Source organism: Typopeltis vanoorti, chromosome 6 (assembly GCF_054136105.1).
Source record: "Typopeltis vanoorti isolate ZY-2024b chromosome 6, IOZ_Tvanoo_1.0, whole genome shotgun sequence".
Lineage (NCBI taxonomy): Eukaryota > Metazoa > Arthropoda > Arachnida > Uropygi > Thelyphonidae > Typopeltis > Typopeltis vanoorti.
This window is the reverse complement of record NC_143554.1, coordinates 673,929-701,825: the sequence shown is the minus strand read 5'-3', so window position 1 is coordinate 701,825 and position 27,897 is coordinate 673,929. Positions and strand designations below refer to the sequence as shown.

At 36.8% G+C, this 27,897-nt stretch overlaps 1 protein-coding gene and 1 non-coding gene across 2 annotated transcripts in view; one reads left to right on the top strand and one right to left on the bottom strand.

Annotated features, from left to right (window-relative positions):
* Wdr24 (WD repeat domain 24) overlaps window positions 1-27,897 on the top strand; it is a 351,891-nt gene that overhangs the window by 86,342 nt on the left and 237,652 nt on the right. The gene's annotated exons all lie outside the window — the stretch shown is intronic.
* TRNAT-AGU (transfer RNA threonine (anticodon AGU)) lies at window positions 11,389-11,462 on the bottom strand. The gene has a single exon. It is a non-coding gene; the product is annotated as a tRNA-Thr (tRNA).

Below are 27,897 nucleotides of genomic sequence, written 5' to 3'. Positions count from 1 at the left end.
GGCCAAACAGGTAGGACAGCGAATATCAGAATTTCTGAACACAAGACTACATCCGGTTTTACAAGTATAGCCATTCTGGTCTTGCAGACCATGCTCTGGATACTCGCCACAGAATACGGTGGAAGAAAGCAACATTAATACACCGGAGCAAATATAAATTCGAAAGATTATTTATGGAATCAGCCTCTGCCATAAGAAACTCTCCAAACCTCACCAAATTTGGTTGTATGCGACTGCTTCAAATTTGGGAGGCATACATCAGCAGACCTTCAGCCCAACGGCCAAGAACGCCTACTTAGCCTGCCAGAGGGCACCATCAGGACTTCTAGGAGAACGATAGCTTCATATCTTCATTCTCAGTTACTGTATTGTTATTGCCTGTGTGCACCTGCCTTTTTGTAAGTTCCTTTAGAAAATGGCAATGTGACATTGCCGAAATATCGGAAATATCTATTAAAGTATAATTTAATTTATATTCGGATCTACGTTGTTTCAATTCCCTAAGTTATTTAGAAATGCATAACCAACGTATAAGCCTGTCTACGAGAATATGAACATTATTCTAAAGAACTTTCTGGACAGACTCTAATTAGATAGTTAGCCTCCTTTTGAGAATAAGAATTGTTTGGAAGAAGTCTTTTGTGTTGTATGTGATTGATTTGACATAATGAGATTAGGACTGTAGACTTATAGTAACTGAATAACATTGGAATGTTAGTTATATTATCTTATGAATAGCTTGCAGAAGGGAATTTTAGCTTAACACCATATCATTTGCTATCTATCCCAATTATCAGTCACTGCATCTTACATGCTTTATAACCTTTGATTTAAATTTAAAGTGTGTTGATCTTTTAACTCGAGTTTCCTTATTTAGTATTGAGATGAATTGAATGCCTGAATTTCTTTAGTGTATTTTGCTTTGATATTCCAATAAACATGATTTATTTGCCTATACCTGAGTCATGCCTGATTACAATTCCGAATTACCACTTATAAAAATAGAACCTCTTTTGGTGGAAAGGAATTAGAAAGTGTATATAATCATAGATTTAGGTCACGACTGCAGTCTGAATCTATACAGCCGTATTAAAGTAAAATATAGTGTTAGGTGAGCTCCATTCATATCTTAATGGAGTTCACTAAAAACTAACTCATAAAACACACGCACACTCACGCACACACACACACACACACACACACACACACACACACACACACACACACACACACACACACACACACACACACCATCTGTGAAACCTATTACAACATGTCTGACGAACACATAAGCCTATCCATGTGTATGCAGTGCTCAATGTTCGGAAAGTTCCCCTTTTGCTTTCACTCACGAAAATAGGTTCTTGTCCCTATGTCATCAATTAGTATATGTGACATGGTTCTCGGCAAAATGTTCATCTCTCACAACGTAACTTTCTGTCTTCTCAAAGGATTATGGTGGCAGCTTACCTTCACATCCCCTTCAAGCTGTTTTGTCCTAACTCAGTGTGGTTAATTAACAGTTCTTTGGCAATCAACTATGTCTCTGTATCGTTATAATGGTTAATAGTCTGATACACAAACATCCTACTGATTCCAAATTGTTAGTGTGTTGAAAATAACAGGTGGCTGCGTTCTAACTTTGTGAAGTGCTATTACAGCCACACAGTTCTCATTAACATGTGAACATTGTCCGTGCATAGTACCACTAACGGAACCAGGCTCATGAATGAGAATAACATTAATAGGAGGTAGCAAGTAGGTAACTCTCATTATATGCAGGGTTGCATTCTTGAGAATTGCTGCTTATATCAAAAACCTGTAAAACAGGAGACACAATGTTGGACAATAGATGTTGCGTTTCCCGATGAGAAGGATTCCAATTTTTCAAGATTAATTTATTTGAAAATACACCTATTTTTTATACATATTAAGGCATTAGAGTAATAATTAAAATATTCAGTACATATAAAACAAATGGCTGTTAAAGTAGTTTAATATATCATGCAACTCTTCTGAAAAATATTTGCTGAAATCTATAATGCTAACCAGCTCTTCTTATTTGCTATCCAAAGAACAGGCAATCATGCCTTTATGTATCCTTTCAGTGACTGCAAGTTTTCTGAGTGGTCTTTTTTAATACCCCGAAGCATTGTCACCCAAGAGCAATAGCAATATGTAGTGGTCTTTGGCAGCTTCAAACCCAGGCTCTGTTTTTCTCTTCAATGATAGGTAGGTATGACTGAGCACACACTTCCAAACAGGCCAGTTTTATCTATGCTTTGGTGTGTGACCTCCTTTTGTTATCTCTGCTTTGATGAGATCATGAAATTCTTCAGCAGCAAGGTGATCTGCAGTTGCAGCCTCGCCATTCATGTTGAGGTTGTGGAAAGCATAGTGACTTATAGCAGCTGAACAACCCGCAGCTTTCATCAAAAGGTAGTTGCATTTCATCTTTCATCAGATCTTCATATTTACAGATAAATACAGAACAATAAGGCAGTAGAGGCACCAAATGGACACTGAGCCAGTGAGCATAGTGGACAAAGGTAGGAAACGAGGTTTCCTACCTCTATTTTTGGTACATAGAGATGTACCAAAATGAAATGAAGGCCTGTATAACGAGAGCTTCCTGTATTTAAAGATGATAGGGTGGCTTTATATGGAGATCCAATCAATAAAGTTATGGTAAATAATATGGTTATTATGGTTAATAATAATAAAACACGTTTTCTAGGTGGTACAATGAAACATATATTTGTCAATTATGATTACAGCTATTTTGCCTGCTTCAGTTTAGGAGTACCCCTGTTTAAATGTCATTGGCTATTTACTCATGGATTCTTAGGGCATTATGAGTGTAGATGTACTAAAAAGTATATGTAGCCTAAGGAATAGAAAATTGCACATACCTTTTTCTGGGTGTTGTGGCTTTTCCTCAGTCTGCGATGTCGAAAACTGCAGAGTGTGTGTGTGTGTGTGGGGGGGGGGGTAGGCAGTTTGGTAGAATAAGTTAGAAAAACCCGGGTTTTTTCCCGTAGCATATAGAAACATATACTTTTATATAGGATGGGGAAAAAAGGAAAGGGTTAATTTTTTTAAAATAGGGAGGGGGAAGGGGAAAGGTGGTTGACGGGGTGTGGACCGTTTCAACTATTCGTGGTCGTCATCTGAACACATTGGGAAAGTGGAAGCTATGTCAGGTCGGGTGAGTGCTTCTGCTTTAGAGGTGTTTGTGTTGTCTCCTATTGGTCGGGGTTGTGACCTCAATTTTATGTTGTGAAGCTTCCAAACCTCGGAGATTATGTAGGGCCTGTGTACGTTGATAGAGTTCGCGTCACACTTTATAGCTATTGTTTCCGATATTCTGAGCATTGTTTCGTTGTCTTGTCTGTCTATTATGATGGCCTTGTCTATCTGCGGGGTGTGTTTTTGTTCAAGGGCGTGAACAGCTATTTCCGTTTTTCCTGTGTTTCGTATACGATTTTTCTTTTTGATGTTGCGTTTTTTAGTGTTTAAATGTTCTGGAATAGGGATGTTACAGTCACGGAAGTGTTCTTGTAGTCTTGCCCATAAAGACCTGATGGTGGAACCTGTGTAGGTGATGTCACAGTCTTTTTGGCAGGGAAATTTATAGACTACATTATGCTGTTCAAATATTTCTTTTTGTGTGTGAGGTTTGGTGGATTTTAGGAGGTTTGCCAGTTTTTGGCTAGTGGTGAATACCAGTTTGTAGTCAGTATGTTTGAAGATGTATTTATAGGCTTTGTATGTGTTTTGGGTGTATGGTAGTTTGATAATTTTTTGTGTAGGGAAGTTCGTTTTGGTACTTGGGTTGTTTTGGCGGTTTTTTGCCGTCTTGTTTGCGTAGTTAATCAGTTGTGTAGGATAGTTGCGATTTAAGAAGATCTGTGTTAGTTTTTTTATTTCAGCGTTTAGGCTATTTTGATTGGTTGAAAATTTGTAAGCATTTATGAATTGTGATAAGATGACGGATTTTTTAACAGAATACGGATGGTATGAGTGAAAATGGAGGTAGTTTCTGATGTGTGAGGGTTTGTGGTATATTTTCGTGGCTATTTTGTTGTGTGTTCTGGTTAATGTCAAGTTTAAGAAGTTGATGGATTTGTTCTGTTCGGTTTCTGTGGTGAATTTTAATCTGTTGCTGTAGCTGTTTAGGGATGTTTTTAAGGTGGTGATGTGTGTGGGACAAACCAATGCATAGAATATCGTCTACGTATCTGCCATAAAAGGTGATGCCGGGGGGAAGGGAAGGGTGGAGTAGAAGTGATTCTATATGTGCCAGGAATAATTCCGCTAGTTGTCCACTGATGTTTTGGCCCATGGGGAGTCCGAAGATTTGTATGTACATGTTGTTGTTGAACTTGAAGAAGTTTGCCGAGATTACTAGTTTTATTAAGTTAATAATGTCAATGGGCGTTAGTTTAGTACGAGAGTGCAGGGTGTGGTCTTCTGTGAGTAGTGTGTGTACGATGTCTAGACTTCTGGGGACGTCCACGTTAGTGTATAAAGAGGCCGCATCCAAGGAAGTGTGGATGTCTTCTTGGGATAGGGTTAGGTTTTTTATTTTTTTGAAAAGGTCGTCCGTGTTTTTTATCATGAAGTTGGACGTTGTTGTTAAAGGTTTGAGGAGTTTCGCTACGAATTTTGATAAAGGGGCTGTGGTGGTATTTTTGTAGGAGACTATTGGTCTCATCGGGTACCCGTCTTTGTGGGTTTTTATTTGTCCGAACATACAAGGGGTGCGTGTGGTGCGGGGGATTGTGTTTTTCAGTGTGGTTTTGTCAATTTTATTTTCATTTTTTAGGATGTGTAGGGTATCGTTGATTTGTTTTATGAGGTCGGAGGTGGGGTCAATTTGTATTTTTCGGTAGGTGTGTGGGTCGGTTAAGATGGCTGTTATCTTGTTGTGGTAATCAGCTTGGTTTGTGATGACTACGGTGTCCCCTTTCTCTGCTTTATTGATAATAATGTTCTGGTTCTTCTTTAGGGATAAAAGGGCTTCTTGTAAGTTGGGGGTGATGTTGGATTTAATTATTATTTTACTGTTTATGATGTTGTTAATTTTGTGGAATATTGTTTCTTTGTTAGGGTCATACTCTAATTTCGCTTGCATTTCGGTAATGATGTCTCTGTTTTGTATGTATTTTGGGGAAACACCAAAGTTTAATCCTTTGTTCAGGATGGTGATTTCGTCGGGCGTGAGATTGTGGTGTGATAGATTGATAATGGAATTGTTTTTTGTTGGTTCTAGGGCGGAAATATCCGAAGGGTTGGAAGCGACGCGATTGTTGTATTGGGTGTTTGTTAGTGTGTACCATTTCTTTGCGTGTCGATCTTCTAATAATAGCGTGTAGTCGTTGATGTGCGATTGGGTATTATCCCAAAAAACTGCCCATTCGTTAGTGGTTAGTAGCTTTTTCAATCTGTTTTTTGTTTTGTGAATGTATGAATATGCTTGTTGTTTCTTTTTAAATCTGTTGTTTATGGCTTGTTTTATGAGGGCACGGGATGCTCGGTAGCAGATTTTTTTGTTTCCGTGAATCGTGTTGTTGCCGCGTACCGTCGCGAATTTTGGTGTGATGTTGTGATCGAGGCATTTTTTGAGGAAAGTTATGTGTATTGTTTGAGCGGTGTATGTTAGGATGGTTTTTTGGTATGTACTTTTTGTAAAGTTTATGCACTCATCGAACATGTGACGTGCGACCATGACATAAGCTTATGTTGGTATGTGCATTAGGTGAAGGCTATTTTTAATGGTGTTTGTGATCGAGGGGGGGGGGGTTGGTGGGGGAGTTATGAGTAGACAGCCAATGTTAGGGGTTGTATGGTTATGAGACACAAGAAAATTATGTATATGTAGTCTATAAATTTAGTCTATAAATTTGTAGTCTATAAATTAGTCTATAAATGTAGTCTATAAATTTCCCTGCCAAAAAGACTGTGACATCACCTACACAGGTTCCACCATCAGGTCTTTATGGGCAAGAACACTTCCGTGACTGTAACATCCCTATTCCAGAACATTTAAACACAGATCTTCTTAAATCGCAACTATCCTACACAACTGATTAACTACGCAAACAAGACGGCAAAAAACCGCCAAAACAACCCAAGTACCAAAACGAACTTCCCTACACAAAAAATTATCAAACTACCATACACCCAAAACACATACAAAGCCTATAAATACATCTTCAAACATACTGACTACAAACTGGTATTCACCACTAGCCAAAAACTGGCAAACCTCCTAAAATCCACCAAACCTCACGCACAAAAAGAAATATTTGAACAGCACAATGTAGTCTTTAAATTTCCCTGCCAAAAAGACTGTGACATCACCTACACAGGTTCCACCATCAGGTCTTTATGGGCAAGACTACAAGAACACTTCCGTGACTGTAACATCCCTATTCCAGAACATTTAAACACTAAAAAACGCAACATCAAAAAGAAAAATCGTATACAAAACACAGGAAAAACGGAAATAGCTGTTCACGCCCTTGAACAAAAACACACCCCGCAGATAGACAAGGCCATCATAATAGACAGACAAGACAACGAAACAATGCTCAGAATATCGGAAACAATAGCTATAAAGTGTGACGCGAACTCTATCAACGTACACAGGCCCTACATAATCTCCGAGGTTTGGAAGCTTCACAACATAAAATTGAGGTCACAACCCCGACCAATAGGAGACAACACAAACACCTCTAAAGCAGAAGCACTCACCCGACCTGACGTAGCTTCCACTTTCCCAATGTGTTCAGATGACGACCACGAATAGTCGAAACGGTCCACACCCCGTCAACCACCTTTCCCCTTCCCCCTCCCTATTTTAAAAAAATTAACCCTTTCATTTTTTCCCCATCCTATATAAAAGTATATGTTTCTATATGTTACGGAAAAAAACCCGGGTTTTTCTAACTTATTCTACCAAACTGCCTACCCCCCCACACACACACTCTGCAGTTTTCGACATCGCAGACTGAGGAAAAGCCACAACACCCAGAAAAAGGTATGTGCAACTTTCTATTCCTTAGGCTACATATACTTTTTAGTACATCTACACTCATAATGCCCTAAGAATCCATGAGTAAATAGCCAATGACATTTAAACAGGGGTACTCCTAAACTGAAGCAGGCAAAATAGCTGTAATCATAATAGTTTATAAAGAGGAGTAACATGGGAGTTTTCCCAGAAATAATATACATATATTTGACACTTTGCATGGAAGTAAAAAAACGGATATTAAAATTAATGGTAGTGGTGAACACAAATGACTTAGTGAAACAAAGAATATGGAAAGGAATTTGATGAATAGTTGCAGGAGGTGAAGGATAATAGTGTCATTGGGGAAGTGGTTAGTTTGTTGCCCAGATATGATAGCAGTGAACTGAGAAGGGGGCAATGATACTCAATGACAAGATTCCTGAATCATATCAGGCAAGGAATGTGCAATTTGTGAATGTAAGGAGTGAATTTGAAGAGAAGTTAGAATGGTTTAAGACTGATAGATTGCATTTCAATAAAATTGGACATTTGGAGCAATTGTCATTTGCTGAGATTACACAGGGTTAATGTTTAATTGATATTGCTAAGGGTCAGAGAGAGAGAGAAAGAGAGAGAGAGAGAGATTCAGAAGTAAGCTGTGGAAGGATAGGAAGAAGATCGATACAGAGGTGAGGAAATGATTATGGCAGGGCAGAGTGATGCAGTGCAAAAAAGGTGGGGATGATAAGGATACGAATGAAAATCAGTGTCAGGATCAGGGAAACAGATGGCCAGATCAAAGAAAGAGAGAGAGAGTAAAGAGTAATTGTGTTGATGGGATGGTCTCAAAGAGTGGAGAATTGTTATACTTGTATGTTAATGTAAGGAGTATCAGAAATAAAGGGGCTGAGTTTGTAGCATTGATTAGGTTGGTATGCCCAAAGATAATTGGTATAAGTGAAACTTCATTGTCTGAGCATGATATACTGTCAGGACAAGAAATGGTAGTATATACAATTTTCTAAAAGGATAGGAATGTAAAGAGAGGAGTGGGAGTCCATGCTGGAGGTTTAATGAAAGATATACAGCATTGTGAAGGGATTAAAAACTGATTTTTATGCTTCCAATATTTTGTACTGTCCCTGAGACATCTTCAGGGATTATAAATAACTTGTAGCACACACACAGAAAGAACACAGTACTAAATGAAACACCTGGATGACTCTAAAGTACTATCTAGGTGGTGCATCCTCAGTGGGCATTTGTAGGTGGCTTAGGATGTAAACGGGGACCTCTGACGATTAGTTTCCAAAATTTTAGGAAGTTTTATCCATCTGTATTCGTTTAAATTAGGTTGATTTCTGAGTGCCATGTGGATTCCAAAAACAGTCTTTCCTTTTTTAAATTTACTATGGTTGAGCATGGTGGTTTTCTTCCATGAGATCCTGTGAGTTGTATCTAATACATGGCCTGTAAAGCCAGATTGAGCATAGTAATGATTGCAGATGTACAATCTGTTTTCATCTATATGGATAGTGGCTGATTTAGTTGTCTGTCCAAAGTAAGCCAGCTTGCAAGAACAGGATACTTTATATACTCCAGGCACTGAGAGAGGAGGGAACTGACTTTCATAGAACAGATAAGAGTAGCAAGTTTCTGATGAGCTTCCTTTCCTTCATGCTTACATGGTGATCAGAATACATCATGAAAATTATGGAAACAACTAACGTGTTAGAGTAAAACTTTAATATAAACCAATATTTTGGTTTATATTACACTAAAGTTTTACTCTACACCTTAGTTGTTTCCATAATATTCATGATGTATCTTAAAAGCTGTGTAAATGTTTTACTTTTTTTTAAAGACCTGGCTATTTTTCTGATGTGCCACAGATGTAGGAGATGGTGATAGAATTTCTAAAATCCTTGTGAAGCAATGGCTGAGGAATGGGGTAAGAACTGATTATTTTTTAAATTCTGTAATCACTGTAGCCATTGGATAGGAAAGTGTTGTGTATGTGGTTGAGTTCAGTTGAAAGAGATTCCACTGGAACAAAGATTATGGGCTCTGTTGGTTAGAGTTTTAATAATGCCATACTGTTGAGAGGAGTGGTGGTGAGAAAGTTTGTGGATATATCTGCTTGTATGAGTGGATTTTCTGTGAAAGAAAGGTTACCATTAGTAAGGCATGTTACTAAGGTGACTAGGAAGGATATTTTCCTTTTCCATCATAAACTGGATTCTTGGATGTAGGCTATTGAGCTGACTGAGGAAGGAGTCTAATGTGTCTGGGCCATGAGGCCAAACAGAGAACACATCATGTATATATTGCAGCCATATAGGAGGTTTGAATCTTAATTTTTAGAATGCATTTTTTTAAAAATAATTTTTAGACATGTCTAATGCTGTGTGTAGTGACCCTTCCCATCATGTATAGTATTATATATGTACAAAATGATGTGCTTTGCATTATGGGATACTAAGGCATTATGGGATATTATGGGATGTGAAGTCATTAGCCTCATATATATACGAGTTGCCCAATTGTGAAGTTACTTCACATGCAAACTTTGTTTGCTTACACTTGGATAAAGGATTGAATCAGGAATATAATTTCTTCCTGGCATCTGTAATTTATAGTATAACCAAGTGGATAAACTTGCAACATGTGATAGAAGCAACATGAGATTTTTGAGTGTTGGATTTGTTGATCTCCTCACAGGATGTGATTGTGAATGAAGTACCACCTGTTGGTGAGAGTGATCATGAGGTATAGGTTTGAAAGGTAGACAAACAGGAGAAGTTGTTATCAAAATGGTATGTATGTGAAACTATAATGTTCCTGATTATGAGAAGCTCTGTAGTCAACTAGAATCAATACATTCAGTTAATGAGTTGTGCAAAAAAAATGTTTACAGTGCATGGGATATGATAAGGCAGTATCTGACACAAGCAGTGCTTAATTGCATACTGAGAATTAAGAGAATAAATAGAGTAGGAGTGAGATGGATGAAGAGGGAAATCAAGCAAGCAACGTGGCAAAAGAAGTTGTTAAGGAGAAGGTGAAAGACAACAGTTTGTATTGAACAGATGCATGAATAGATACTGCATGCCAGGAAAGTGACAAGCACAGTTAAAAAAAGGAAAATTAGATTATTATTATTATTATGGGCTCCTCCAAGGAGGCCCTAAACATCATCTCAAGAACTCTCCAACATTTGTGCAGTATCTATCATACTTTGCTTTGAACTCATTCACAGTTATGGCACCCACAACACTCTTGCAACCTAGTCCACTCATTCACCACTCTTCAAGTAAAAAATCTAGTTCTCCCACCACCAGACCTGTTTTGAAAAATTTCCTCTGAATTAATCTTTAAAACCCATCAGCAATTTATGTCTCAATCATAACGCCTCTTTTTTGCTTATTAACGAGTTTCTGTAACCCACAAATCTTCAACTTGTTCTCATAAGGTTCATTCCATAGACCTGCTACCATCTTGGTCACTCACCTCTGGATCCTCTCCACCTCTTCCTCAAAGCCAAGAAACTCTAGCACCCAGATCTGTGCGCAGTAGTCAAGATGGGGTATAATCAAGGTTCAATAAAGAGGTCCAATAACCTGCTTGTCTCTGCTAACACTCCCCAGCCTCAGGCTTTGTCAGTTTCCTGGAGTGCAGTTCCACCATTTTGGTATACCACAGGTAATCTTTTCACCCCAAAATACATAACCTTACACTTTGCCACATTAAACTGATATCCATTCTCCTTTACCCAGTCTGCCAATCTCTCCAAATCATTCTGCAAAATTTTGACATCATCTATATTAACTATTGCACTACCCAACTTTGCCTCATCGGCAAACAACCGAACTGTTCCTCTCAGATCCTTTCCTATATCATTAATGTACAAATTAAACAGTAATAGTCCATGCCACTAGTTACAGTCCTTCTTTTTGACACTACTCCTGAATAAACTACAAGCTGATATCTCTCCAACCATCCTCGTATCCACCTCACCCACCCTATTTCCATCCCCATGTGCTGCAGTTTACTGATTCGATTTCCATGTAGTATTATTATTATTATTTGAGACCTCCAGGTAGTCCAAAGACTCATCGAGGGAGGGCACCTCTCTACAACTCTCCGCCTCCACCACTTGACCTCATCCACCCGTCATCCACCAACCGCAACATCTATACCAACACAATCTACTGTTTACCACCATCACTAGTATTTTCACAGACAATCACAAATATCCATTCTCACGGCAGGATTTGAACCTGTAGCCTTTTGGCTGGAGAGTGGATATGCTAACTACTCGGCCAACTAAGCCAGCTCAAAAATATAAAGATTTACAAATACCGCTAAGGCGCCAACGGTATTCAAACCCATGATCTCCTGTTTACTAGACAGGCGCTTTAACCAATTAAGCCATGCCGCCGGGCTAAAAAAGTTCCTCTAGTCAGCGACTCAAATCAAACTAATGACGCTCTCTCTCTCTCTTCAGGGGATTTAGCGCTGCGGAATGCAAACACCACTTCCACTGAGCAACACAAGCTCACTGTACATGTGGTATCCTATCAAAGGCTTTGCAAGTCCAGCTGTATCAGTATAAACCCATTCTTCTTCTCATCCATATGGTGATGGGTTGAGTCCACTTTGTATACAATCTTTCTCCAAGTGGTTCCAGTCTTCTTCTTCTTCTTCTAGTCTTCTCGAACATAGTAATGAAATTGGTGAATTCACCTCTTTCTTTTAAGGAGACAACTTTTCCTTTGTCTTCCGGGTGGGTGGATGCTATTTTCATGTTCTTCTTTATCATTATGTATGGAAGTCTGTGAGGGGGCATTCTCTGGACATGGCCGAACCAATGGAGCTGTTGCTGAAAAATAATGTCTGTGCGGTTGTCCTGTTAGTTGAGATCCTGCTTTACTTGTTCTGTTATTTTATGTTCAGTTCAGTGTGATTTGTTTATTTTTCTTAGGCACTTCCCTTCGAATGCACTTATTTTGAGTAGTTCTAATTGTTCACTCACTTCCTTAGTGAGTCACCATGACTCACTTCCATATGGCTTCGAATAGTTTGATTTTAAGATGTTTTGAGAGTTTGTTATTCTTCCTTATTTTGTTTAGTTTATTCATGTTTGACCATCCAATGTTAATTCTGTTTCAGTGCTGTCTAAACTGTGTGTAATGGCACTTCCTAAGTAGGCAAAGGATTTACTTGTTCTAGGGTTTGATTTTCCAGGGTTATTGAGATGTTTTCCGTTTCTCTTCCTATTTTCATTATTTTGGTCTTACTGCTGTTGATCTTTATTACAAAGTTTTTACATGCTTCATTGGACTGTTTTTTCTAATTATTAGCTTGGAAAGTGCCAAGATTACTATACCATATGCATATTTGATGTGGTTTGATGTTTTTTCTATTTATATTTGTCCCTGGTTCATTGGAGATTTCCTTGCATATTTCCTCTAGATATATGTTGAATAAGTGTGGTGAAAGTGGACACCCTTGCATGACAACTTTTTCTATCTTACAAACAACTCATTACCTTCATTCAACTCAGCTGTCACCTATATTAGAAAACGTGAGCAAGTTGCTGAGGCATGATCTACCCTTCACAAAACCATGTTGCCCCCCTTACAATATCCCATTTCCATCTATCCATTCCTGTATTTTGCTCTTGACCAACTTCTCCAATACTTTGACAACAACTCCCGATCAGTTGGTAATTTGCTACATCATTCTTGGAGCTTCCTTTATCCAATTGACTAACCCAGAGTTGAGACTTAGATTAAACAGTATGGTCAAGGACACTGACAATTCTCTTACAGCTTCATGAAGGTTCTGTAATATACTGTGCACCTCCATTTCATTTACCTCTGTTCCCATGTAAGCCTTTGCCTCTCTCTCTCTCTCTCTCTCATTCCTGGAATATCTCCACCTGGATGATATACTGTTGCAAAGTGTTCACTTAGTAATTGTACTATTTTGACTGATTCAGTTACCACCCTACCATTGGCATTCATTAAAATTGTTCTGCCATAAACATTCTTTCTTTACCTTGCAGCATATCGAAAGAACTGTTTTTGATTATCTTTAGCCTGCATTGCTAATTTCCTTTCATACTCTGCTTTTGCCTGTTTTACCACACTAGTTGCCCTTCTGGCCTGTGCTTTGTACTGCTTGCTGGTCACCTTTCTCCTTAAATTCTGTCCATAGTTGTTTCTTTTTTTGCAGCTCCAGCTGAATGATGATATTTATCCATTTAACTCCCACTTGATTTACTCTCCTGACTCTGCCATTACTTTCCTCAAATACTCCTTTATTACTTGCCAGCTCTTGCAATTTTATATGTGATGGCACTGATCCAAGCAATCTCCTAAGCTTGTCCCTGTAATTCCACACATTTAGCCACCTCCCAGGTCAAGACATGTAATCACTCTCACCAATTGGTGGCAACGTGGTCATATTCATTATAGACAAATTCTCAGATGCATTTACTAGATCAAGCACTCTCAAACCCCTAGTATATTCCATCATGTGCTGTCTGAGGTAATTATCCCCTAGTAACTGCATAAATTCCATTTCCTTCCTCCCATATGTCCTCTCCTCCTTCCAATCTATGTTCCCATAGTTGAAATCTCCCATAATAATTACCTGCCCTCCACTTTCGATCAACACTTGTACTCTCTCTCAATTCATGTCACATTTAATCTCTTCTGCCATCACACACATTTTCAAGCATATTCTGAGTTCCGTCTACTACTTCAATCTTGCGACTTGAGACAGACTTTTCACCCTTGCTCTCATAGTGTTTTCGCTATGAGAGCAAGGGTGAAAACTTTCCCACCACATTTTCAAACCAAATTCCATTTGCCTTCAGTAATGCATATATTTTGCAGACATTGCACTACACGAAGTCCCTTTGGATTAATTCTTTAAACAATGATGCATTGGATGCCATTGTTCTGCTTCTCATTGGTGCTATGCTACATAACTTACCATGCAATAGACTAAATTAACAATATTTAAAAACAAAACTTTTAACTTAAAACTAATTAACTCCACAATACAGTGCAATTCTAACACAATCTTTTAACTGCTAATGCTATTTTTTTAAAACTAAACAACTTAGCTTTCAGAGCTCTCCAAACACAGTCGTACTACCATATGCCACCTGTTGTTATATGAGAAGAGATTGGCTCAGTCTGATAATCTGCAGGAATTTTTCTGATATGCAGCAAGCAAGAGGGAAAATAATTATGGCATGTAATACTGATAAATAGTTACAGTAGCACAGTAACCATATCAAATGATATAATGGAGTTATTTGAACACTTCATTAGTGTGTATCATACTGGTGTGAATGATGCTGTGCAACATGTATAAGGGACGGAAGTATTAGGAGAAGTACAGTTGAAAGAATCAGATGTTAATAAGGCTGTGAGAATGGATATTCACATATTTTTGAAGAATGCACGAACCTTGACTTGGTTATTTAATGAAAGTCTTATAGTGGGGAAAGTTCCTAATGAGTGGAAATAAGGCAAAATAGTACCTCTCCACAAGCTTGGCTCTAGGACAGAAGTTTCCAGTTATAGACCAGTCTGTATATCTGTAGTTGTAGTGAAAGTGTTGGAGAAATTGGGTAGGAATAGAACACATGATTTTATTGATGAACATAAGATTCTCTATGATGGTCAGTATGGGTTTGTGAAGGGCAGGTCTTGTTTTAGCAATCTGATTACATTTTATGATAAGGTGATAAGAGAAATTCATGTACAGTGATTATCTTAGATTTTGCAAAGCCATTTGATAATCACCACATGACAGATTGGTGTATAACCTACAAAAGATGGATTGAATAACAGATTGGTTAGATGGATTAAAGATTGGCTTTCTGAAAGCCAGCAAGTTGTGTATTATGCAGCAATGTCTCAGAAAAAAAAGTGCAACCAGTGGCATTCCCTTAGGACCCTTTTCTTGGGCCTCTACCATGTAACTTATTTGTTAATGATATTTCATGTGTAAATTAAGTGGATATTAAATCCAACATCATTTTAAAGCCGAATACAGAAACTATGAAATTTTTGTGCAAAAATTGACCAGAGAGCTTGCTGGAATACACCGCTGCCATACTACAAGTTGCCTTAGCCAAACCTAATAGGAAAAGTACAAATGCTAAAAGCACCTGTAGTCTATTTTGATGGGTTTCACTAGTCTGACAGCTGTTTCAAACTCATTGGTTTTTTGTCAGAGACTATGCAGAAATCTAAGAGAGCAAAAACTCTCAATACTAGGGAACTCAAAGCGTCGGAGAGGTGTATTTTCCATAAGCGAACTCTTGGGCAATGCATAAAATATTTACTAAAATAAAGAAACAAAGGCTTCATTTCAGCAATGCAAAATTATATAAATTAAATGGATATTAAATCCAACATCATTTCGAAGCCGAATACAGAAGCTAGGCAAGTTTTATGCAGAAACTATAAATGTTTCATGCGAAAATTGACCAGAGAGCTTGCAGGAATACACTGCCGCCATATGATGGGTTGCCCTAGCTGAACCTAGTAGGGAAAGTACGAATGCTAAAAGCGCCTGTATATTGCCTTCTATTAGTTCATTTTGATAGGGTTCACTAGTCTGACAGCACTTTCAAACTCATTGGTTTTCATCAGAGACTAGGCAGAAACCTAAGAGAGCAAAAACTCAGTACTAGGGAACTTAAAGCATTGGAGAGGTGTCTGAGAGTTCGCTTACGGAAAATACAGCACCCACCGAGAGTTCGCTTACGGAAAATACACTAGTACTGAGAGTTTTTGCTCTCTTAGGTTTCTGCATAGTCTCTGACGAAAACCAATGAGGGTGAAATGGCTGTCAGACTAGTGAAACCTATCAAAATGGACCAATAGGTCCATTAGTTTCAATGCAACAACTTGTAGTATGGTGGCAGTGCATTCCCACAAGCTCTCTGGTCAATTTTTGCATGAAACATTTATAGTTTCTGCACAAAACTTTTATACTTTCTGTATTTGACTTTAAAATGATGTTGGATTTAATATCCACTTAATTTACATAATTTTGCATCGCTGAAATGAAGCCTTTGGTTCTTTATTTTAGTAAATATTTCATGTGGATTGACTAGGATCATCAAATGTTTGCTGATGATACAAAGTTTAGTAGAATTATCAGGAATATTGCTGATGTACTGTAGAGTAGTGATGCTAGATGTAGACTAAAATTCTTAGTGCACATTGAAAGTTTTGTGAAGACTGCACTTCATTTTGGTGCTGTGATAAAAAAGTATATTGGCATGTAGGGATAAGGAGGTGGTGGTCCGAACACACATGAACTATTATGCTCACATTTAGTTATCTAGTTTTCATTTTGGTGTGGAAACACTAGTGAGGGTCCAAAGACAAATGACTAAAATGATGACAATACTCTGGAGTGTTGGCTATGCAGAATGATTGAGGGGAATCTCTATTACATAGCTCAGTGGTTAGGAGGAAAAAAGAGTTATGATAGAGACCTTGAAATTAGTTAAGGGATTCTACTAGATAATTACACAAGGAATTCTAAAACAAGTGGACATTAAGATGGGAAGAACTAGAAGCCATCCATGAAAGTTGTATAAATATGTGGTGAAGAATCATGTGAGGAGTAGATTTTTTATGTGGTGAGTTGTTGGTGAGTGATATGCATTGCTGGAGTGTAAATAATTTCAGAGCATACCCGAATATCTCAAATGGTCACTCTCTAATTAAAGGAAAAATGTCCTCCTTAGATATGGACAAATTCTCTGAAGTTATCACCAAATCCAACACTCTTGATCCACAAGTGTTCTACAACACATTGTCTCAAGCAACTGGCTCTTAAGAGCTGTATAAACTCTAATTCCCTCTTTCCTCCTCATGTTCTTTTTTCATTCCAGTCAATATCTTCTAATTAAATTTCCCTATGGTAATTATCCTGTCTTTGTTCATAGCACTGATCTGGTGCATATCATCTATATCTACTGTTGCACACTCCAATCCTGTGGCAGCAACCGACAACATCTTTTGTGTTATTGATCCTTATCACACACCAAATAGATTCATATGTACTTTCAGCAAACCTTCAACTTTGTTAGTTGCAACTCTTCTGCTATAATTAGTAACACCCCACCTCCTCTCTCTCTCTCTCTCTGAAAATACAGTAACCATTACACTCAATTCCTGTAACTCATAACTCATCCTTGATTAACCAAATCTTAAGGATTTGGTTAATAAAGGCTAACCTAACCTATAATTTCTGTCCATGATGTGCTAATCAGTGATTAAAAAAAAAAAAAAATTCTTCACACTTATTCCTGATACTTCCGGCATTAGCATATAAATATGTAATGCCCCCCCCCTGGGTCTTCTGGAACCATTTCCTCCAATTCTCTCTGCATATACACCTACTTACCTGTTCTCATTCAATTATTAGTCTCTCTGGGTTGTGTTCATCAGGTCTCTCCTTGACCAGCACTTCTTCCAAACAGTGATCATCAGAATTATTTAAATGGATGCCATCCTTCAAATATAATTCCTTTTATCCATGAAATTCACAACCTAAATCTATGAACCACTCACCATTCCTTCTACATAACCTATGAATTGATTCATTTGATATCATTGCCCATTTGTTCAATTTGTTGAATTTATTGAACCTGGCAATAAAGCTATAATCTTCACTGTCACCTTTTCTATATCACTTCCTTCAGTAACACTTTCACATCTTCTTTTATCTCATTTTCCCCATCTTTCAGATCATTTGTATCTACCAATACTATTAACTCATTAATTTTTCCTATTTGCTTTCAAATATCTGCACTTATATCTTTAAATTTTGTGCCACCAGGAAAATGTGATTTCATAACAATCTCATTATACTCATCCCTTCTCGTGAAATCACCACGTGAAATGATCTTTTTATTGTTCCTCACACAAACTTTTTCTTACTTGCCTGTCTCTTTCTAAATACTTTCCCTTCCCTTTTTCACTCTGTCTCACTAACCACACTTTTAACATCTATTAGGCTCACAAATCTTTCACTACTTGTCCCCGCCTCAGTCTTTCTTCCCATGTCATCCACCTGATTTCTTTTTTCACATCCACATCTGATCTACATGCACTGGCTTAATCCTCTCTCAATTTCACCATATACTCTTCTTAATTCAGACCTCATGCATTCCATTTCTTTTCTTACCAATTTTATGTTTGTTTCCAAGCATGAAGCATACCTAGAGATTTATCAGGAAATAACAGTTGACCATTTTTAATGACCCTAATTCTAAATTAAAAGTCTGTACGTCCTTTGAATCAACACCCTCAGGAATGAAAGAATGAATAGTAGGTGCATTCCTTCTCTTCATCTGTTAAGATTCTAAGACTCGTATGTGTACTGAGTTTCACTTTGTTTTATGCTGCTTTTGTGTGTAATTACAATTTTTATATTGTACTTCCTGAAAAACTACTATACTTCCTAGTGAACTTCACTACAGGTGGTTTACCAGAAATAATAATCCAAAAAGAACTTCCCATTATATGTAACAATTTACACTGCAAATGTCTGAAACTTCACTAAAACTCAAAAGAATGAGAAATTACCTGAATTGGATAGTATAAGAGCAGAGGCTATTAAACATGGAGGAAAAGAGCTTTGGAAACAACTGTTAAATGGAGAGAAGGCCTAATAATACCAATACCTCAAAAAAGCAGTTTAAATGATTCAGAAAATTACAGAGGGATCATACTACTTTCTACCACAGTGAAAATCTTTAACAGGATGCTTCTAAATCAAATTGAACCATTTGTGTAACACCTTCTACTCAAAAATCAAGTAGGTTTTTGAAAAACAGAAGCATTATTGAACACATCCACTTCCTTAGCAAGCTGTTAGAAAAGTCATCTGATAAAAACCTTCTCTTAATCTTAAACTTCATAGATTTCTCATTCAAATTGATTGAATCAAAGCTTTTGATTCAATCAATAGACAAACAATGTACAAAATTCTCAGTTATTATATATGTGAATATTTATATGAGATAATTTATTAATCTCAGTTATTATATATGGGATAATTTATGTGAAGATGCAGAACTGATTGTGTTGGCAGTCAATAACAGTAAAAACTTAAGTCCTAAAGAACAGAATAGAATGAAATATTAAGCTAGATAACCACATTCTTCAAGAAGTAAATGATTTTCAGCACCTTGATTCCTACATCAATACCCTGACATAGTGAAAAGAAAGCACAAAGCTCTTGAATTCGACAAAGTCTAACTGATATTTGGAAATCCAATATAATCGTTGCAAATACCAAAATTCATCTGTATAAAACTATCAAACAAGTCATATTTGTATATGGTTCCATGTCAGGGCACCATATACAAATATGTCAGGGCACCATATTTGTATATGGTGCCCTCACATGGAACAAACATCACTACTCAGTGAGCAGTTAATATCATCAATAGTTTGGGACAACATGTATTCGAACAGTACTAGAATATACATGGCAATGTCACATTCCTAATACTGTCCTTCTTGAAGAAAACCAGCAAAAACCTTTAATAAAAACAATTAAAAAAAAAAAAGTCAACTTTTATCCACCCTTCACCTATGTTCAGTGCCCTTACTCTCTACATGCCAACTAATGGACACTGAGGAAGACCAAGAAAACAGTTTTGGCAATACATAGCAAAGTTCTTTTTGAAGATGTGACTCATGCACCATCAGACATTTACCATTTAGCACAAAACAGAGCAAATTGGTTCACTTTTCTCTAATAGACTATATCTCCATAAGTTTTTGTTATGTTATATGAATATTTTCGTGTATATTTCCCTATTCATAAATGAATAAATGATGACGACTTCCTGAAGATTTCTCCTTGACTGAAATGAAATGTTGGAAGCATTAAACATTGGTTTTAATTCTTTCTCAGTGCTGTTTTCACTCCATTAAGTTTCTGACAACATTTCTCTCCAGTATTCTCCAATTTTCTCTCCAAATTTATTTTCCTTATTCTCAGATACTGTTGTTTAATTCCACTCACTATTACTATAATTAAAATCACCCATAATGATCTCATCTTGCTCAATAAGTCAATTAAAGAAGTACATTTCTCCCATTATCTCATCCTATCAACCTTTATCTCACATTATACTATCACTGTTTCCTTGTATTTCAACATAATTTCTCTGATATCTCGTCAGCACTCTTCCCTTCCCTTCTTTTCCTTCCTGTCCTCATGAAAAAGATATTTCTTCCATTTCTATTCCTGTCAGGATATCATTATCATCTTGTTTCACTTATTCCATTTATGGGCAGAAAAACTCAACTACTTTCAGTATTTTGTCTCCCTTATTTCTTGTATTCATGGCATTCGTAAATAAACTTATCAGTTTGATTCCTGCTCTGTAATCAGTCCTACCTATGCTTCCCTGCCTATCCATGACTTCTCCACACCTGTTCTGTTTCCTCTCCCTTTATAACACCTTGTCTTATGTCTCCCTTGTCTCAGCTATTCCCTGTGAACCTCAGCCATTCCTTTTCTATGCTTAACATCCATATACATACACATGAATAACTGTTTTCAGGATCTACTGTCCTTACAATGCGTCCTTCTCTTCACCCCAACATTCTCATTTCCCTATCCATCTTACATTCCTGTCTTCACACTACTCTCCTTTTACAAATGCTTCAGTTTTTCATGTTCTGCTCTCCAGCTCTTTCACATTTCATCTGACCCTTGTTCCCATCATTTATTATTACACTCTTCCAGCAACAATCTCTCTAGATAATCAATTCATACCAGATCCATTTAAATCCAATTCATCACATTTCTACAATTCTGTTCATCCCCAAACGCATTTCACACATCGACCAATTGCATGCTCTTTCTCCTCATGCAACTCTGCTAGCATATATCATTCACAATTTTTGTTTGTAGTCTCAATTCATCTGTCATACTCAGGCAACTCACTAACCGCCCTTCCTACAATACTGTCTTATCTTCACCTCAGTAATATCCTGATATCCATCCATCATCCTTGTGCCAAATCATCTGTTGCTATGGCCATCACTCACTTCCTTGTATGTTTGCTTATCATATCCGAAGCATCAGTCACTCTGTTATCCTTCCTCCTAGAAAACAGACCATGTATATCTTCTCATCCACCATACCTTAAATAATGGAATCTCCATAGAGTGCGATTCTTGAGCCATTTGCCACTTCTTTTTTGCTACTGTTTTTTATTTTATTCTTTTGAATCCCGTCATCTTATTCACTTAATGCCTAATCTCATTTTGCATATGCCTCATCTTGTTTTTTATCTTAATCATCTTCAAATCTTGAATTCCAGCAGTTGTGTTCTCTTTTGTGTCAACAATCCTGCTTGGTTTTGTTCCATCATTCATGTTCTCTTTTGTTTCCACAAGCACTTGCTTTTTCTCTGATAAGTTATGCTCTCCTCTGTTCTCACAGTCATTCTCTCTCTTGCTTCTTTAGTCTCATCTGTACTCACAATCATATATATTCTCAGCAGTTATGTTCTTTTGCATGCACTTTTGAAAATTATGGAGACAACTACTGTGTTTGAATAAAAACTTTAGTTTAATATAACTAAAATCTACATTCGACGTTTCAACCTTTATGTCAAGGTCATCTTCTGGAGCATATAACTATGCACAGAAAACAAGCTACACTACAATCAAACTGGTTTATTAAAGTTACTGACCAACTGCTACAACAATTGTTGGCCTGACCTCTGGTGAAAAAAAAAAAAAAATAAATAAAAAATTATACATCAATGCTAGAGTCCTATTATTAGTGTTATCTGTTGGTTGTAGACATACATTGGGCACAACAACAACAAGTCTATGTATCTATCTATCCAGCCAGTTGGTATGGAATGGTTTCTAATACTAGCTGAAGATTGGCTATCTATTCAGCCCACCTAATATATAAGATCCAGCATAAGTCAGGATCTTATATATTAGGTGGGCTGAATGTGTGCCATCCAGATCCAGATGGAAACCTTTGAGCAAAGGGCTCTTGATTCCGCCACGCTAAAACCGACAGTCTGGCTTAGATACGTTGACGACGCGTTCGCGATCTGGCCACGGGTGACAAACGCTAAACACATTCCTTAGTCACCTGAACAAACAACACGAACGCATACAATTTACCATCGAAATCGAAAATCAAAACTCGCTCCCGTTCCTAGACACACTAGTCACACGTCTTCCTTCAGGCAGTCTATCCTTCACGGTCTACCGAAAACCGACACACACACTGGCCAATTCACCACCCATCACAAAAATATGGAGTCATTAACACCCTTAAAAACAGAGCTACAACAATTTGCTCTAACTAGCAAGCCCTGAAAAAAGAACTAAGAATCATCAGCGACACATTCATAAATAATGGCTATAACAAAAATGCTATTAATGAAATACTCCATAAAACAACAACAAAAATGAATCTAGATTACAGTAAAACCATAGCCATCCCATACATTAAAGGGTTATCAGAAAAAATCAACAGAATCCTACAACATTATAACCTCAATGCCACCTTTAAATCACCCACTAAACTTAAAACCATATTCAGCTCCTCTAAGGATCCTCTCCTCCCATTGTCACATCCTGGAGTCTATTGCATCTGCTGCACCTGTAACTTACCGTACATTGGTGAAACAGGACGGACAATCCGTATACGCAAGAAAGAACACGTTAGACACATTAAATATAACCATTATGGTGAAGCAGGCCTCTCAGATCACGTGCTCAACACCTTACACCAAATCAACTGAAAAAGCACCCACTCTTTACACCTGGTATGAAAGGAAATTTAAGGAAGCCTGTGAAATTCTGATAAACCACCCAAATATCAACAACAAAGATGGCATGAAAATTCCAAGGATCTGGATGGCACACATTCAGCCCACCTAATAAGTCAAGACTTTAGCCAATCTTCAGCTAGTATTAGAAACCATTCCATACCAACTGACTAAAATGTACATGTATAATCATGATGTTAATATATGTATATAGATAGGTACATAGACTTGTTGTTGTGCCCAATGTATGTCTACAACCAACAGATAACACTAATAATAGGACTCTAGCATTGATGTATAATTTTTTTTTTTTTTTTTTCACCAGAGGTCAGGCCAACAATTGTTGTAGCATTGGTCAGTAACTTTAACAAACCAGTTTGATTGTAGTGTAGCTTGTTTTCTGTGTATAGTTATATGCTCCAGAAGATGACCTTGACATAAAGGTTGAAACGTCGAATGTAGATTTTAGTTATATTAAACTAAAGTTTTTATTAACACATGGTAGTTGTCTCCATAATTTTCAAAAATGCATTCAGATCACCCTGTAAGCTTAAAAGAAAGGATTCTTTTGCATGCCTTTCTGGCTGATACCATTCTCAGTCTTGCACTCATCATTACATTCCACCCTTTGTCTGACATTCCACTTCTCCTTCTTGACTCATTTAACATTGTTCAGTCATGAAAATTATCAAACTTTCTGCATATCTATATCCCCTCACTTCTTTTACCCATTCTCTCCAAAAACACATCCTCCACATTCCCCCATCCATCTCTGAAAAATATACTGTTCACAACATTTGATTTTTATGCTGAGGGTTGCATGGTTTGTGTTCTCACTGCCATTTTACCTTTGCATTTTGCAAGTTGCAATTCCACAAACATCACCTTAAAACTTATGAACACCTTCACAAACATTGTGCATTTAGTTACAACTATCATAATTAAATAAAATTTCATCAACATGCATATAATTTGTTGTATAAGACCCTGATCAGACCACACTTAGACTTTTGTTCTCAGATTTGGTCCCCAGGATTTAAAGGGGATAAATAACTGTGGAAAGGGTACAGAGGTGGATAACAAAGATGGTTTCAGGACTGTACGATGTCGGTTACGAGGATTGACTGAGGGAATGTGGACTGTAGAGTTTGGTGGATAGAAGAAGGAGAGGTGATATGATCGAGACTTTTAAACTGTTGAGAGGAAGTTACAGGGTAGACATTGGGGAGTTCTTTCACTTGGTGGAACTGTGGGAAGGGGCAATGACAAGGGTACCATCGTGGACCGTTGAATGCATTTCCTGACAGAGTGGTTAGAGCGAGAATGGTCAGTGAGTTCAAGGAGTGGTATGATAAACTGTGTTTCCTAAAAACGACCTCCCACAGTCAGTCTTTTGACTCCATGGAGGCCTGGATGATGATGATAATAATAATTTAATGACTGTTATAGAAGATGAAACATCTTGGGTGTGGGTGGAGCAAATTTACTGACATTACCCTTCCAATGCCACTTTGTGTGTGGGTGGAGTATATATATGCTCCATAAAAAATTTTGTTGTACTACATTTTTAATTGTTTCACTAATAATGAATACAATCCTAAAGATATATAGATTATTAAACTCAACACTTAAAAGAGAAGTTGGATTCTAGTTCCTTACATTAATTAAAGAAGTATGTAAAAAGAATTGAAAAAATACTCACCATTTACAAACTGTTTATAAACAGTTATTTACTAGCTTCCTTTATCTGCTCTTCGTAAGATGAATTTTACTTCTTATTAGAACTAATAAGAAGTATTAATTCTAATAACTTGTAGTATATATGATACATTGCCAATGTAAATTCTTATGGTTATGTACATTCCGGTAGATTTGCAGCTAAAAAGGAGAGATACCTATAAAAATATAAGCGAAAACCAGTTTGGAGAAAGCTGATTAGCAGACCTTGTGCTCTCAACATCCCACATGCAGTAGATGAAAAAAAAAAATACCGTTTCTCTAAAAAGACTGCTTCAGAATGATAATTTATTCTATTCATCAGTTTATATAAATTACTCCTAATTTATACCAATATGAATTTAAATAACTTCCAGAATATCTGGGAAACAGTCATCCTCCATTAAAAAAAAAAAAAGACTGTACCCAGAGGGCATAATCAAAGTATTTGCATAATGCTTGACATTCTGTGTTATAAATTAAACATGCCAAGAAATTACTGTTATTATTACACCCTTCTCTCCATGAAGTCAGCACCAGGAGTGGCTCATGCATAGGCACTGCGGAACTGCAGGACCCCCAATTTTTCAGATATCGGGATGTTTATATATCGTGAAAAATTGGGAGTCCGTTTCTTAATTTATTTATATTTGCTTGTAATATTTAATTTTATCATCAACAATCCTATGCAATTCTCTTATTTTGTATAAAAAATAATAAAAATCCATCTTGTAGCACTTGGAGGATGAAGGATGCTAGCAGCATTGTGTTTACCACAGTGTCATATTGCTACGCGCTCAAGCATATGCATGTCATAGTGAGATGCGAGCAATTAGCATAATGTGCCGCTGTCCATTGCACAGTTCCACTGTTGTTTATATGCAGTTTGCACCAGTAGTAGTAGAGTGTTCGTAATGCTTATCATGTTTACTCCGTCTCTTTAAATATTTGGACATTACAATTAAAGACATAACATTTGTTATAGTTTTTATTTTAGAACATTATTGGGGTTATGATAATGGATTTTATTTTTAAGTAATTTTGAATTATACTAAACTGTATAATTTTATCGATAATAAACAATATTTTTTCATGAAACAAAACAAGAAGAATATATTTTATATTTAAGTAATTTTGAATTATAACAAACTATATAATTTTTTATATAATTTATATAATTTTATTGATAATAAACAATATTTTATCCAAACACGTATCCATTCTACTTACAGTGTGTATGTATATTTCGAAAGTTGCAGCACCCCCATGATTTCAAGCCACGAGCTGCCACTGGTCAGCAGACTTATTTATCATATAGAATCTTAAAATCCTTAACAATCCTTGCATTAACAACATTCTGGTTATGTGTTCCATTCATTGACATTTCTCCATGTAAAAAATCTATTCCTCACACCCCTCTTCACCACACTCTTTCTCTGTCATTTTACCTCTTTTCCTCCTATCCACCAAATTCAGCAAATCACATCTTCAACCTCTCACCATAGCCAGCATTCCAAACTCCTGATATTGTCTTAGTTTATAATTTTATAATTTGTTGCCATCTTTAATTTATTGTATAAGTAAGTTATAAAACTTTCAACATTCTGTGTTCTTATTCAGTTTATTTTATTATCTTTATTCTTGTAAATGCCAAAGTTACTGTAGACAAAATACTGCTTTAAAACATTGAATTTCTTTTTTAAACTGTTTGTTTTTAATAAGCCATACATTATTTATTAACCTGTATAACCTGCATTTTTGACTTTCATATAAGTCTAAACATGCACAGCTTTTGTGTTGCCTAATATTTCTTATTAGGTATGTGTATGTGCTGTCATGAATGCTACTGAAAGATAAGTCTTTTTTTTTTATTATTTTAAATTAGTTAATAATATTAAGTTTTTTTTTTGTTGTTGTTCATTGTTTTATATGGGTGTGTGATAGATATTGAATTATTTAGATTTAGCTAAAACTTGGATATTTCCTTAAAGTGGATATTGTTGGCATGGTGATAGTAGAACAGTCATGGCTACGTTGTCCTTGTTGGGTGAGTTGTACATGATTATGTTTAGTGCAGTAGGTGTGAGATGTATTGGTTGCATACGTTGAAAAATGAGTGAGAGTGTAGTAAATGTTTTGAGAGTGAGTACCAGTTGGGTGGAGCGAACAAGGACTGTGATAGTAGACCAGAAAATGTTAATATCAGAGATAATGTTGAACATGCAGTGGTAGGGTCAGGGGAACAAAGAGGACCTCAGTAAGGAAGTGGCACACTTACATGTTGTTTATAGTCCTTCATAGGACAAAAGCATGAGATTGAAATATTGCAGAAATGTCAAAATGTTGGTAGAGTAGAGAAGAGAAAAAAGCAAGGGGCAAGAAACAAGATATATAAATAAATGAGAGAAATAGGGTTATGAATACAATTGTGTATGGTAATTTTATGGTAAGAGTAGTACTTAATGAAAGTATGGCAAAATCTTGTTTCCCCCTGGTGTAAAAATTAATAATATTAGTGATGCTGTCAAGATACAAAAAAAAAAGTATGGTCAAAGAATTGATTATTTTGGCTAGTACTAATGGTCTGAGAGGTGAGAAGTATTGTATGAGGTAGGATGTGAAGGGTTTATTGGAAGAATTGTAAAAGAAAATGGACATAGAGAGAGAGAGAGTGAAGATAATAGTCTCCTGCCATGCTATGGCAAACTGAGGACAAGGGTGATGATAGCAAATGAATCAATCTGCAAGTTTTGCAGAAGAAATGATGTAGAGCTTGTGGACCTATGATCTGAATTTGATGAACAGAAGGATTTATATAATGATAATGGACTGCACTTAAATTGAATTTGGAGTTAGATGCCTAGAGAGAGTTTTGTTCACATACCAACACTAGTCAAGAAAACTAGAGCAGTTAGGATGAATGCATATCAGCATGTGTGCAGGCACCATGAGGGCAATCATTGTGAGAATGACCAAAAAATAAAAAATGCAGAATCTAGTCTCTTCAGCAGTACTACCAAATGAATAAACTCAAGATGCAGAAGTGGTTGGAGGGTTTAAGAGGATGCTACAGTCTCTGTAAACTAATGCTAGAAGTATCAGAAATAAGAGAGTGGAGTTTCAACCAAGTTCAATTTGCAAGTCCAACCATGCTAGAAGTTATAGGTATTAGTGAGACTTGGTTAGCAGTAATGGTGTGGTTATGGGGATGGAATGTAAAGGGTTTAATATTTTCAGGGAGGATACAGAAGATAGAATGGGGGAGGGAGGATTCTGCTGATGATAG